This window comes from Procambarus clarkii, chromosome 44 (assembly GCF_040958095.1).
Source record: "Procambarus clarkii isolate CNS0578487 chromosome 44, FALCON_Pclarkii_2.0, whole genome shotgun sequence".
NCBI lineage: Eukaryota > Metazoa > Arthropoda > Malacostraca > Decapoda > Cambaridae > Procambarus > Procambarus clarkii.
The window spans coordinates 30,468,930-30,482,588 of NC_091193.1; the positions used below are offsets into that span (position 1 = coordinate 30,468,930).

Genomic DNA, 13,659 nt, shown 5'->3' on the forward strand with positions numbered 1-13,659 from the left:
ATAGCATCAGCCGAAGAATGGATGGGTGGATAGCCGGCGTGAGAGGTCTGGGGCTTCCCCTTCCCCCTTCCGGGGAGGAGGGAGCTGCGCAGACAGCGGCGCGGTGACGTGTGATGTCATACTAGTTTGCTTGTTTTCTGTTGGGGAGTTCTATCCACTAGTTCGGTTTTTGGTAGCAATTTTAACCAGAATAGGAGTTTGTTTTGGAATGCTTACCTTTCTGGATGCTTGACTCGGTCGATGGCAGACATAGAATGCTTCCAACCACACGGGGGTTTCTATAGGCCATTGCTCCCCTTGCCTCTCTGAGGGGGGCCAGGTTCTGGTCATGGTCCCCGGTAGGCCCTAGAACTCCATACACATGACTTATGCCTAAGTCTGACATTAGCATATCAGCCTGGTAAAGCTCCGGGGAGCCAACGGGGCTCCCCCCAGAAAAGGCTTTCGACAGAGTTCCCCATAAGAGGTTGTTCTGGAAACTGAAATATTGGAGGGGTGACAGGTAAGCTTCTAACATGGATGAAAAATTTCCTAATTGACAGAAAAACGAGGGCCGTAATCAGAAGGAAGGTATCGGATTGGAGTAATAACTCGAGTGGAGTACCACAGGGTTCAGTTCTTGCACCGGTAATTTTTATTGTCTACATAAACGATCTACCAGTGGGAATACAGAATTATATGAACATGTTTGCTGATGATGCTAAGATGATAGGGAAGATAAGAAACCTAGATGATTGTCATGCCCTTCAAGAAGACCTGGACAAAATAAGTATATGGAGTAACATTTGGCTAATGGAATTTAATGTGAATAAGTGCCATGTTACAGAATGTGGAATTGGAGAACATAGACCCCTACACAATCTATAAATTATGTGAGAAAACTTTAAAGAATTCTGACAAAGAAAGGGATCTAGGGGTGGTTCTAGGTTCGTATCCTGGCCGGGGAGGATTTACTGGGCGCAATTCCTTAACTGTAGCCTCTGTTTAACGCAACAGTAAAATGTGTACTTGGATGAAAAAACGATTCTTCGCGGCAGGGGATCGTATTCCAGGGACCTGCCCGAAACGCTACGCGTACTAGTGGCTGTACAAGTATGTAACAACTCTTGTATATACAGTGGTACCTCGGAATGCGAGTGTCCCTGTATGCGAGTTTTTCGGAAGACGAGCAGGATTTACTCCAAAAATATGTCTCGGAAGGCGAGGGTTACCTCGGGACGCGAGTTTGTTGATACGTGTACAGGCCGACTGGCGCGTGGTGGCATGGCGATCGCGCCTCAGTTTACCAGTGTCTCGTGTCCAGTGACTATCCCACCTGAATTCTTCACAAGGATTTACAGTTTTTTTGCTGTTTTTTGGCCATTTGAGCATAAAAGTTGTCATTATATATCTTGCCATGGATCTCAAGAAAGCCATTGGTAAGGTTCAACCTAAGAAAATAGCTGTGAGTAGAGGATGTCCCTTCTTGATTAAGAAAATGTGTGAAGTATGGGAAGAACTGCAAAGTTTTGTTGAAAAAACTCGCCCAGATAAAGCTGTAGCAGGCCGTTGCATTGACCTTTTAAATGATAATGTGATGTCTTACTACAGACAAGTGTTAAAATGTAGGGAAAAACAAGTGTCATTAGACAAATTCTTAGTAAAACAAGCAAGTCCTAGTGGTATGCAGGCAAAATGTGCCAGAGTGTGCATACCAGTGAAGTCCTCACTGCCTGATGTGATAATGGAAGGGGACTCCCCTTCCAAACAGTAACTCCTCTCTTCCTCCCACCTCCTCACCATCTTCCATATGCCTACAGCATTCAACAGCAAGGTAAGTAATAACTTGAACATAGTTTTGTAGGTTTATTTAGATGAATTAGGTATAAAAATTTAGTTTGATGTGGGGTTTTTGGGGTAGTCAGGAACGGATTAATTCATTTCCCTTTATTTCTTATGGGGAAATTAGCTTCGGAATGCGAGTTTTCGGAATACGAGGCGTCTCCAGGAACCAATTAAACTCTTAAACTGAGGTATGCCTGTATCTTAAAAAAAAAAAAAAAAAAAAGATAGAAAACTGTCACCTGAGGACCACATTCAGAACATTGTCCAAGGAGCCTTCTAGGAGCAAGGTACTTTCTAATTTCAGAATTGCTTTTAAATACTACATGGAATATACTAAAGAAATTGTTCATGACTTTTGTTAGGCCAAAGCTTGAATATGCAGCTGTTGTGTGGTGCCCATATCTTAAGAAGCACATCAACAAACTGGAAAAGGTGCAAAGACATGCTACTAAGTGGCTCCCAGAACTGAAGGGCAAGAGCTACGAGGAGAGGTTAGAAGCATTAAATATGCCAAAACTAGAAGACAGAAGAAAAAGAGGTGATATGATCACTACGTACAAAATAGTAACAGGAACTGATAAAATCGATAGGGAAGATTTCCTGAGACCTGGCACTTCAAGAACAAGAGGTCAAAGATTTAAACTAGCTAAACACAGATGCCGAAGAAATATAAGAAAATTCACCTTCGCAAATAGAGTGGTAGACGGTTGGAACAAGTTAAGTGAGAAGGTGGTGGAGGCCAAGACCGTCAGTAGTTTCAAAGCGTTATATGACAAAGAGTGCTGGGAAGACGGGACACCACGAGCGTAGCTCTCATCCTGTAACTACACTTAGGTAATTACACTTAGGCAATTACACACACACACACACACACGAGAGCGGATAACGATAGATCACGACTGTTGATAGTCGGCGACTTCAACTTGAAATCCATAGACAGGGAAGCATATGAAGCTAAAACAGAAGATTTTTGGACCTGTAAATTTGTAGACCTCATCCTGGAAACATTCTTGTATCAACATGTTAAACAAGCTACGAGGATGAGGGAAGGGGACGTTCCCTCCATGCTAGATTTGATATTTACCAGGAAGGAGGAAGAAATATTTGACATTCAGTGCCTTCCTCCCTTGGGTAAAAGTGACCATGTCTTTTTGGGAATGAAGTATGCAATGCATTATAATCTGGAAGAAAATAAGAAGGTTGATGCAATTGAAAAACCTGACTTTAGGAGAGGAAATTATGGCAACCTTATGGGGAGCCGGTCGGCCGAGCGGACAGCACACTGGACTTGTGATCCTGTGGTCCCCGGTTCGATCCCGGGCGCCAACGAGAAACAATGGACAGAGTTTCTTTCACCCTATGCCCCTGTTACCTAGCAGTAAAATAGGTACCTGAGTGTTAGTCAGCTGTCATGGGCTCCTTCCTGGGGGTGGAGGCCTGGTCGAGGAACGGGCCGTGGGGACACTAAAAAGCCCCGAAATCATCTCAAGATAACCTCAAGATAACCTTAGAAAAATTTTTATTGAGTATAATTGGACAGACTTGTTGCTAGGCAAGGAAGTGAATGAGATGTATGTCAAGTTTTGTGAAATATATGATAAAGGCACAAAAAAATTTATACCAAAACAGAGATGCAGAACTAGGAAACAGGATTGGTTCAACAGAAATTGCGAGAGGGCCTGAGACCAAAAGACACAAAAATGGAATCAATACAGGAAAAGGCCAAACCCCCAAACATACTAGCGATACAAAGATGCGAGAAACAACTACACGGCAGTGAGGAGAGAAACAGAAAGAAATTTTGAAAAAGGGATTGCAGACAAATGTAAAACAGAACCAGGTCTGTTCTATAAATTCATAAACAACAAATTGCAGGTAAAGGATAATATTCAGAGGTTGAAAATGGGAAATAGATTCACGGAAAATGAAAAGGAAATGTGTGAAACATTAAATGAAAAGTTCTAAAGTGTGTTTGTACAAAATGAAATCTTTAGGGAAACAGACACAATAAGAATTCCAGAGAACAACATAGAGCACATAGAGGTGTCTAGAGACGAAGTGGAAAAAATGCTCAAGGAGCTAAATAAGAACAAAGCAGTTGGTTCAGATCGAGTTTCACCATGGGTTCTAAGAGAATGTGCACCCGAGCTCAGCATTCCTCTTCAACTGCTTTTTCAGGCATCCCTGTTTACAGGAGTTGTAGCTGATGTGTGGAAAAAGGCTAACATAGTTCCAATCTACAAAAGTGGAAGCAGGGAAGACCCCCTTAATTATAGACCGGTATCATTGACAAGTGTAATAGTCAAAATATTGGAAAAAATAATTAAAACTAAATGGGTAGAACACCTGGAGAGAAATGATATAATATCAGACAGACAGTACGGTTTTCGATCTGGAAGATCCTGTGTATCGAATTTACTCAGTTTCTATGATCGAGCCACAGAGATATTACAGGAAAGAGATGGTTGGGTTGACTGCATCTATCTGGACCTAAAAAAGGCTTTCGACAGAGTTCCACATAAGAGGTTGTTCTGGAAACTGGAAAATATTGGAGGAGTGACAGGTATGCTTCTAACATTCTAACATTCTAACCGCTTCTAACCTGATCAACCAGGCTGTGACTCATACGTCAGGCTGCGAGCAGCCGCGTCTAACAGCCTGGTTGATCAGTCCAGCAACCAGGAGGCCTGGTCGACGACCGGGCCGCGGGGACACTAAGCCCCGGAAGCACCTCAAGGTAGCCTCAAGGTAGGTAACATGGATGAAAAATTTTCTGACTGATAGAAAAATGAGGGCTGTGATCAGAGGCAATGTATCGGACTGGAGAAATGTCACAAGTGGAGTACCACAGGGTTCAGTTCTTGCACCAGTGATGTTTATTGTCTACATAAATGATCTACCAGTTGGTATACAGAATTGTATGAACATGTTTGCTGATGATGCTAAGATAATAGGAAGGATAAGAAACTTAGATGATTGTCATGCCCTTCAAGAAGACCTGGACAAAATAAGTACATGGAACGCCACTTGGCAAATGGAATTTAATGTTAATAAATGCCATGTTATGGAATGTGGAATAGGAGAACATAGACCCCACACAACCTATATATTATGTGAGAAATCTTTAAAGAATTCTGATAAAGAAAGAGATCTAGGGGTGGTTCTAGATAGAAAACTATCACCTGAGGACCACATAAAGAATATTGTGCGAGGAGCCTATGCTACGCTTTCTAACTTCAGAATTGCTTTAAAATACATGGATGGCGATATACTAGAGAAATTGTTCACGACTTTTGTTAGGCCAAAGCTAGAATATGCAGCAGTTGTGTGGTGCCCATATCTTAAGAAGCACATCAACAAACTGGAAAAGGTGCAAAGACATACTACTAAGTGGCTCCCAGAACTGAAGGGCAAGAGCTACGAGGAGAGGTTAGAGGCATTAAATATGCCAAAACTAGAAGACAGAAGAAAAAGAGGTGATATGATCACTACATACAAAATAGTAACAGGAATTGATAAAATCGATAGGGAAGATTTCCTGAGACCTGGAACTTTAAGAACAAGAGGTCATAGATATAAACTAGCTAAACACGGATGCCGAAGAAATATAAGAAAATTCACTTTCGCAAACAGAGTGGTAGACGGTTGGAACAAGTTAAGGGAGAAGGTGGTGGAGGCCAAGACCGTCAGTAGTTTCAAAGCGTTATATGACAAAAGAGTGCTGGGAAGACGGGACACCACGAGCGTAGCTCTCATCCTGTAACTACACTTAGGTAATTACACTTAGGTAATTACAAGGCATATGTCAAGGTCCTCCAAGGTCGAGCTACTGACCTTTCCCAGGATACAACCCCACAACAATTGACTAACCCTCAGGTACATATTTACTGCTAGGTGAACAGGGGCATTAGATAACAGGAAATATTCACAACCATCTCTGTATTCACCTAGTTCACCTAGTTGTGCTTGTGGGGGTTGAGCTCTGCTCTTTCGGCCTGCCTCTCAACTTTCAATTAACTGTTACTATTTTTTTTCCCCACACCCCACACACCCCAGGAAGCAGCCTGTGACAGCTGACTAACTGCCAGGTACCTATTTACTGCTAGGTAACAGGGGCATCAGGGTGAAAGAAACTTTGCCAATTGTTTCTCGCCGCCACGCGGGATCGAACCCGGGACCACAGGATCACACGTCCAATGTGCTGTCCACTCAGCCACCAGCGGGCAGTCTGTCACGCCCGGGATTTGAACTCAGGATTCCTGATTACAAGTCAACAACCAAATCAGCTGTTTATAAGTGTTTTTTTTTTATTTTTTTTTGTAGTGGTTGACAAGACCACCAACAAGGGAGATCCTAATCAGAGACCGGACTACGGGGCACATTAACCTCTGCACTGTCCACCCGTTTTTGGCAAAAACTTTATAGTGCAATTGTTAAGGAGATATTTCTGTTGTTTTTACAAATATTCAGGTAAAGTTAATGTTAAAATGTTTCCAAACTCAACCATTTTCATTTCAAATCACAGAGTGATGAAAACATTAAAATATAGTTTAATAAAAAAAAAAAAAAACATACAACTCTCAGAACAGCATTTGTTGTTGTTTGGCAGAGTGCAGTGGTTAAACCTCAGACTCACCTCGGGTAGATTCTCAAGGTATCTTGCCAAAGTAAATGATACTGAAAGATTTATCATACACACCATTTGGTGTCTTCTTGAGGTTATCTTGAGATGATTTCGGGGCTTTAGTGTCCCCGCGGCCCGGTCCTCGACCAGGCCTCCACCCCCAGGAAGCAGCCCGTGACAGCTGACTAACACCCAGGTACCTATTTTACTGCTAGGTAACAGGGGCATAGGGTGAAAGAAACTCTGCCCATTGTTTCTCGCTGGCGCCTGGGATCGAACCCAGGACCACAGGATCACAAGTCCCGCGTGCTGTCCGCTTGGCCGACCGGCTCCCTTTAACAAAATGCATTTTGTTAAAGGGCATGCATTCTAACAAAATGCATTTTATAACAAAAACCATTTTCCTTCAGAACACTACTGAAGTTTATCATCTGAATTAAATGGCCTAAAATATCGTCACCAGCCAAAAATATAAACACAGTACTCCAGTATCTTTCCTACCCAGTTTTTTAGTACTGTATATACAGTACATGTTAACATGTTATACATGTTATTCTAACTCTAAAACATTAGTAACATTTATCAGTCATATGATTTAAAATGATTTAAAATGTGACTTACCATACAGCACTAATGAGGTGTTTAAATCTATTCTTACAGAGGACGTAAGTGAGCTTCATCAGATGAATGCAGTGACATGTGATTTACTATCTTGTAATGTTTCCTGAATGTTTTCCCACATTCAGCACATTCAAAACGTTTATAACTGCGATGTATCAATCTGTGAATTTTCATGTTTCCAAGCTGAGAAAATATTTTCCCACAATCGGGACACTCGTGGGATGTGTCATCCTTGTCATCCGCATGCACCATCCAGTGCCTCTTCAGAGTTCCGAGACGACTGAATGTTTCCCCACACTCGGGACACTGATGAGGTTTATCCTCTGTATGCAACATCTTGTGACTCTTCAAATGTTCAAGGCGAGTGAATGTGTCCCCACATTCTGGGCACTCGTGAGGCTTATGAAGCTCATCTTTGTGCACTAGCATGTGCCTCTTCATTGCTCCACGTTGACTGAATCTTTTCAGACACACAACACACTCAAAAGTTTTATCCAAATGCTTTAACTGGTGAGTCTTCAAATTTCCTAGTTCAGTAAATGTTTGCCCGCACTCGTGGCACTTGTGGGGTTTATTGCCCGTATGTATCATCATGTGAGTGTTCAAGTGTGTAGAACGGCTGAATGTTTTCCCACACTCTGAACACTTGTAAGGTTTATCACCCTTATGCAGCATCATGTGAGAGTTTAAATGTTCAAGACGACCGAATGTTTTCCCACATTCTAGACATTCGTGTGGTTTCTCATCCTTATGCAACAACATGTGCCTCATCATATTTGCTCGACGACTGAATGTTTTCTTACATTCTTTACACTTGTGAAGGTTCTCCATTATTATGATTCCTGCAGTTTCTGCGGGTTACCTCCTTCCGCTGACTTTACAATCTTGGCAGCTGTCTTGACACCCAAGGAAGCGGATCGTGTGTTTCCTCATTGAGAGGAACACAAACCCAGTCTGAGAACACACTGAAATGTGTATACGAGTTGTGTTGTTGTTGTTTTAGGGACGACGAGGCTGGAGGGAGCGGCAGTACACAAGCGTCCAGCAGCGAGACGCACGTGGTGCCGAGTAAACAATCCTGAACGCACACAACCTTTGCCAATGGTTCTTTCACAGTTTATTTATTTATTTATTTATTTATTTATATATATACAAGAAGGTACATTGGGTTTGTGAGAATACATTGGATAGTACAGTATTTACATTCTTGTAAAGCCACTAGTACGCACAGCGTTTCGGGCAGGTCCTTAATTTAGCAGATAATATTATATATTTATATACAGTGATATATATACGATTTGCTATTTAATTTTAGACAGTTTTAAATTCGATAATTTATTGCAACGAACAGTTAAATTTATATGCCTAGGAAAATCTGTGTAAAACACATGAATATCTTCCAATATTCGTGAATGTATAATTAATTGTTGTTATTATACACTCAATAATACTGGAAGATCATTTTATTTATTAGTAACAAGGTTAGGTATACACAGCAATGTGCTGTTACCCTATTCTGTATGACAGACTACACAGCGTAGATAAAAAAAAACTAGCTATAAATTCATCTAATATTCCCATCTCACAGAAAAAATAGTCATACATTTATTTATGTGTTTATTTATTTATTTATGTATCTATTTATTTATTTACATACTTGAAGGTACATTGGATTTATGAGAATACATAGCATTGATGATTTTACATTCTTGTAATATGAGCTATGTAACTGATTCAAGTTGAAGTTCAAGTATGTTTATTGAGATAAGCAATAAATACATCTCAAAGGGATAGAGTAGCTTAGGCTATTTCTACCCCCCCCCCCCTCTACTTCAAGTCCCTCAAGGGGCGCACAAATTCAGTGAGTACAAATAGACAAATAACATTACAAGAATCCCATTTAACATTGCAGGTTAATATAGTAAGCACAGCATATAATTGTTACATTCTTGGGGTAAAATTCTTGTAGCTCCTAAGTATACTGTCTATTATACCATTATCACACATCCAAACAATTTGATGTGGTACACTATTTATTTCCTTATTTCTATAGTTTTCAATAAGTTGACACTCTAATACATAATGTTCTAAGGTGTGGGCGTGCGGCATACTACATAATTTACACTCCTTATCTTTTTCACTGACATCAACACCGTATTGCCAGATATATTTATATCTTAATCGTAATCTCATGTAAATTGAATCCTTCCAAGTAGACTTTCCTTTACCATAAGTGAAGGACGAATTTGTATTTATTATTGAATAATTCTTAAGTGTGTTACTACTGTCCACCATTGCCATTCTCTTTACCATTTCTTCACCCTCTTGGATCATCTTGATTCTTGTTTTTATTTGTTTCAAGGTTAACTGACATACAATATCAACAAGGGTTTTTTCAGTGGCTCTCTTCGCTATGTCATCAACTACCTCATTCAACAGTATTCCCACATGTGAAGGGATCCACATGAATCTTACTTTATAACCAGTTTTTTCTAGTCTCTTAACATTCTCTCTACACTCTATCACAATATTCTGATATACTGGGCGTCTGCTATTTAAAGACTCTAACGCTCCTCTGCTGTCAATAAAGAAGCAAGCATTTTTACCACATTTGACTACTTCCTGTAATCCTGCTAATACACCTAGGAGTTCAGCCTGAGTTGAAGAGACATTGTCAGTTAAGCGGCGTCCAATAACAGTATCTACAGTGCCGATGTCAGTGTACTCCCTGATCAAGACTCCACATCCTGCCTTCCCATCCCTAGCTACTGACCCATCACAATATACATGTAGAGTGTTTTCTGTAGGCAGTTTTCTAATTATACAATCATATGTTGCCCTCAGCTCTCCTATTTCATACATACTTTTTTTCTTATGCAAGGGAGTAATTACTACATCTACATTAGAATCCTCCCATGGTGGTGTGAATTTTCTCTTGGGCACAGCAATACACTCTGTAATAACATCATACTTTATAACATTATAACATAATTTATTCATATATACTCTCTTCTTCATCATACACTGTTCACTACTTCCCACCTTTTGAACCGAGAGGATTAATTCATTAGCTCCCCCACCTCTCCTTAATCTAATGGCAGAGGCTACATTTATCTCTTCAATTCTATCCCCAATACTCTGCAGATTCAACTCCATCCTCATTATCTCAATCATAGCATTTCTTGGGCATCCTAAGATAATTCTCATGGCTTCATTTTGTACCTTCTCCAACTTGCCCATCCTACCTTTACCAAAACAAGAAATGACAGGTGCAGCATAATCAATAAGAGATCTTACAGTACTCAAGTATATCATTCGTAGCACAGGGACTCCCACTCCCTTTCCACAGCATGCCAAAGCCTTCAGAGGGTGTAATCTCTTCCGACATTGACCCAACAGTCTGTTCATCTCAGCTTCCAAACTCTCATGGGTATATTTTTTTTTTTTTGAGATATATACAAGAGTTGTTACATTCTTGTACAGCCACTAGTACGCGTAGCGTTTCGGGCAATATGTATATGCCTAAATATTTATATATATTAACTCTCTCTATATTTTTACCGTTTATTTTCAATACAATGGGGCTGCGACTTCTACATTCAAACTTAGTTTTGTTTTCATTAACCACCAGTCCCATATGGTGACACAGGTTTCCGAAATTGTCCAACACTGTTTGAACCTTTGAAATATCTTTGCCCTACAAAATAGTGGCCATAAGATACAGCTTACGCCATCTGTTGACATCAAATTACACTTATAACAAATTACCCCACAAAATACCACTAACGCCATCTAGTTTTTTTCCAACGCACTATAAATAGCCAAACAGCAACCCATAAGGTGGGTTGTTGTGCTCGGGTATGAGGTTCCTAGCTCCGCCCACAGATGGTATGGGGTGCATAATAAATGGCATATCATTGGTAGAAACTCTTTGTTGACATTCACACAACAGCCAATCACAGGAAGGGATCAGCTAAAGGCTCCATCCACTTAATAAATCATATTTATTCAGCACACCATCCTTGCTTATGACATTCTGCTTCAACTTTAATCTACCTAAAAAGTGAAATGTTAAGTATTTAAAAATATTAATATAGTGATAATTAAATACTACAGGATGTAACGAGTGTTACAGAAACATGGGCTGGCTACCTAACTTGGGACGTTATTATTGGGGGTTGCCTTGACACAAATAATGATACGCTGCTCTGCCCTCTTATTCGAGTAAATTATTCAGTTAGATGCAGATTTCTGTCAGGTGCAAAACAGAAATTGTTGTTCTTTTTCACAACAACCTTGTTGTTGTGCACAAGGACCTATTTCTTTGTTAAAATTGTATTCATAAAAGAGTGTTGGTATTCCCCGCAACAGCCAATCACAGGAAAGTATTTCCGGAAGCTCGGCCTCCTTATGGACTTCAGCACATCGCTCTAGCTCATGGCTCTCTGTTTCATCTCTTGTATATACAAACTATGACTTTTTCGATTACTGTTATAATTAATAATAGAAGATATAAAAGTTTTTACACAAAATGGCTAAATTCTGCCATTAAATGGACTTTGTCTGGTATACATACAAACATACACCAATTTATTACCATTCATCCATTATTAATTTCAAATGTAATGTATACTGTCTAGTTTTTTTCCTCTCGCCATTACTTGGTGCAATATTTGAAAGTTGTCTATTTATTTATCGATCTATCTATTATCTTGTATTTATATTTACAAGTTTCTGTGCTTGGAAGAAAACTCTGCATTGAATTGTGACTAATTTATTAAATAATATTATTTAGTATTAATTAATATTTACAATTATTATTAATTACAATTATTTATATCTTAGTTACTTTTATGCAACTCACAATCGTACATTCTTAACTTTAATAGCCCAAATTAGCACATCTTGCTTTTAAATTAGTCCAAAAAGTAGCAAGTAGCGAAATTAAAAATTTGGGAGCGTGGCCGGGGCTCTTAAAAGTAGCCCAATTCGCTATTTGTAGCCCAATCTGGCAACACTGGTCACAAGCTGACCTCTGGAGAGGTAAACACATTAGTGGGGGGGGGGGGGTAGAAATAGCCTAAGCTACTCTATCCCTTTGAGATGTATTTATTGCTTATCTCAATAAACATACTTGAACTTGAACTTGGAGGTTGAACACCGCTAACACTACTAGAAAGTGTATTCTCCTGACTATCCTCTATCATCGTTACGTCATGCACATCATTACTTTCTTCTACGCACGTTTCACTTTCCATTTCACGTCCCGTTTTACTTTCAATTACACGTCCTGTTTCACCACCATCTTCACCCCGTCTACTTTCCATAGCCAATTTTTCCAATGCCTCAATCCTCTTATCTAGTTTTTTTAGATACTCCAAAATTTGATTACCAACCTCAGAGGTGACCATATTGTCCTGAACCTTGTCGTCACAAGGTTTCAGTTTTTCCACTGCATGATGTACTTTCCCTAAGCTCGCCTTTACTTTCTCCGTCCCTTTTTCCCACACATTGATCATAGGGGCTGCCGTTGGCGTCCAACTGTTTCCTCCATGTTCCTCTTGCACAATCTTTCCTTGCTGCGAGGATACATCTATCCTGCCTGTAGGACCCGTTCTAGTCTCTTTCAGATGAGGCTTCATGGGGGCATAGAGAGGAACCAGCATTGTGGCTGCCTCGACAGTTGCAACAAAATGGGATGATTTTTTCACTTCTTTCAATCTTGACTCTACACTCTCGCGAGTCGTGTTTTTTCCGACAATACCGACACCTGGGGTCAAACTGGCATTTCCATGCCATATGTCCCCAACGTGAACACTTCATGCACAGTATGGGCTCCTCAACGTATTTTGCAACGTTCCTATAGCCTAATCCTTGCACAAAAATTTTCTCCGGCGCCTCACCCTTTACCAAGGCAACAACCTGGCTTCGTTTGTCACCACGAACACTGTTCCTCTTTGCCCAGACAACATTATCATTGTTAAGAAGAAGACAGTCAGGATCCAAATAAGTTGGAAACTTGAAAACCATGATCTTTGTGTGCAACATACCTTCTTCTGGAGGAACCATCACTACATTCTCAAAACCAACCGTCGTGAGGCGTTCCACGGCCGGTTCAGTCCCAACTGTTATGTAGGGCCGGTGAAGACCCTCCTTGAAAAGTGGTTCGTATTCCAAACATTGACGTACCGTCCACTCTAGCTTTTGGTGGAAATTCAATCGGCATGTTGTAGGGAACAACAGCCTCTTCCTTCTTGTCTTGTCTTGCTTGTCTTGAGTCTTGCTGAGTAGGGTCTCATTCTTTGGTCTCTTTGTAATCTCATCGTCACTCTCACTGTCTCGCTGTCTGTTATTATTTCTCCGTTTCTTTTTGTTCACTACTACTTCAAACGGTCTGTTATCATCTTGTCTGTCCTCCTCACTACCACTTAGGCATACCGCCTCAGCCATTTCTTCGACGCTGTCAATAATCGAGAACAAATTCACAATATCCTGTATCACCACGTGCAAAAACGAAGAGTGTGGGGCAATACTCCACCTCCCACCAATCAGCGGACGCCAAGAGCGCCAACCTAGCGACCGCACACAAC

General features: G+C 40.5%; 1 non-coding gene across 1 annotated transcript in view; it reads right to left on the bottom strand.

Annotated features, from left to right (window-relative positions):
- Positions 1-8,137, bottom strand: part of LOC123745443 (uncharacterized) — a 50,541-nt gene extending 42,404 nt beyond the window's left edge. The window contains exon 1 of the transcript XR_011222050.1: positions 7,070-8,137. This is a non-coding gene — a transcript (uncharacterized protein). The remainder of the gene's footprint in view (positions 1-7,069) is intronic.
- Between the last annotated feature and the right edge of the window lie 5,522 nt (positions 8,138-13,659).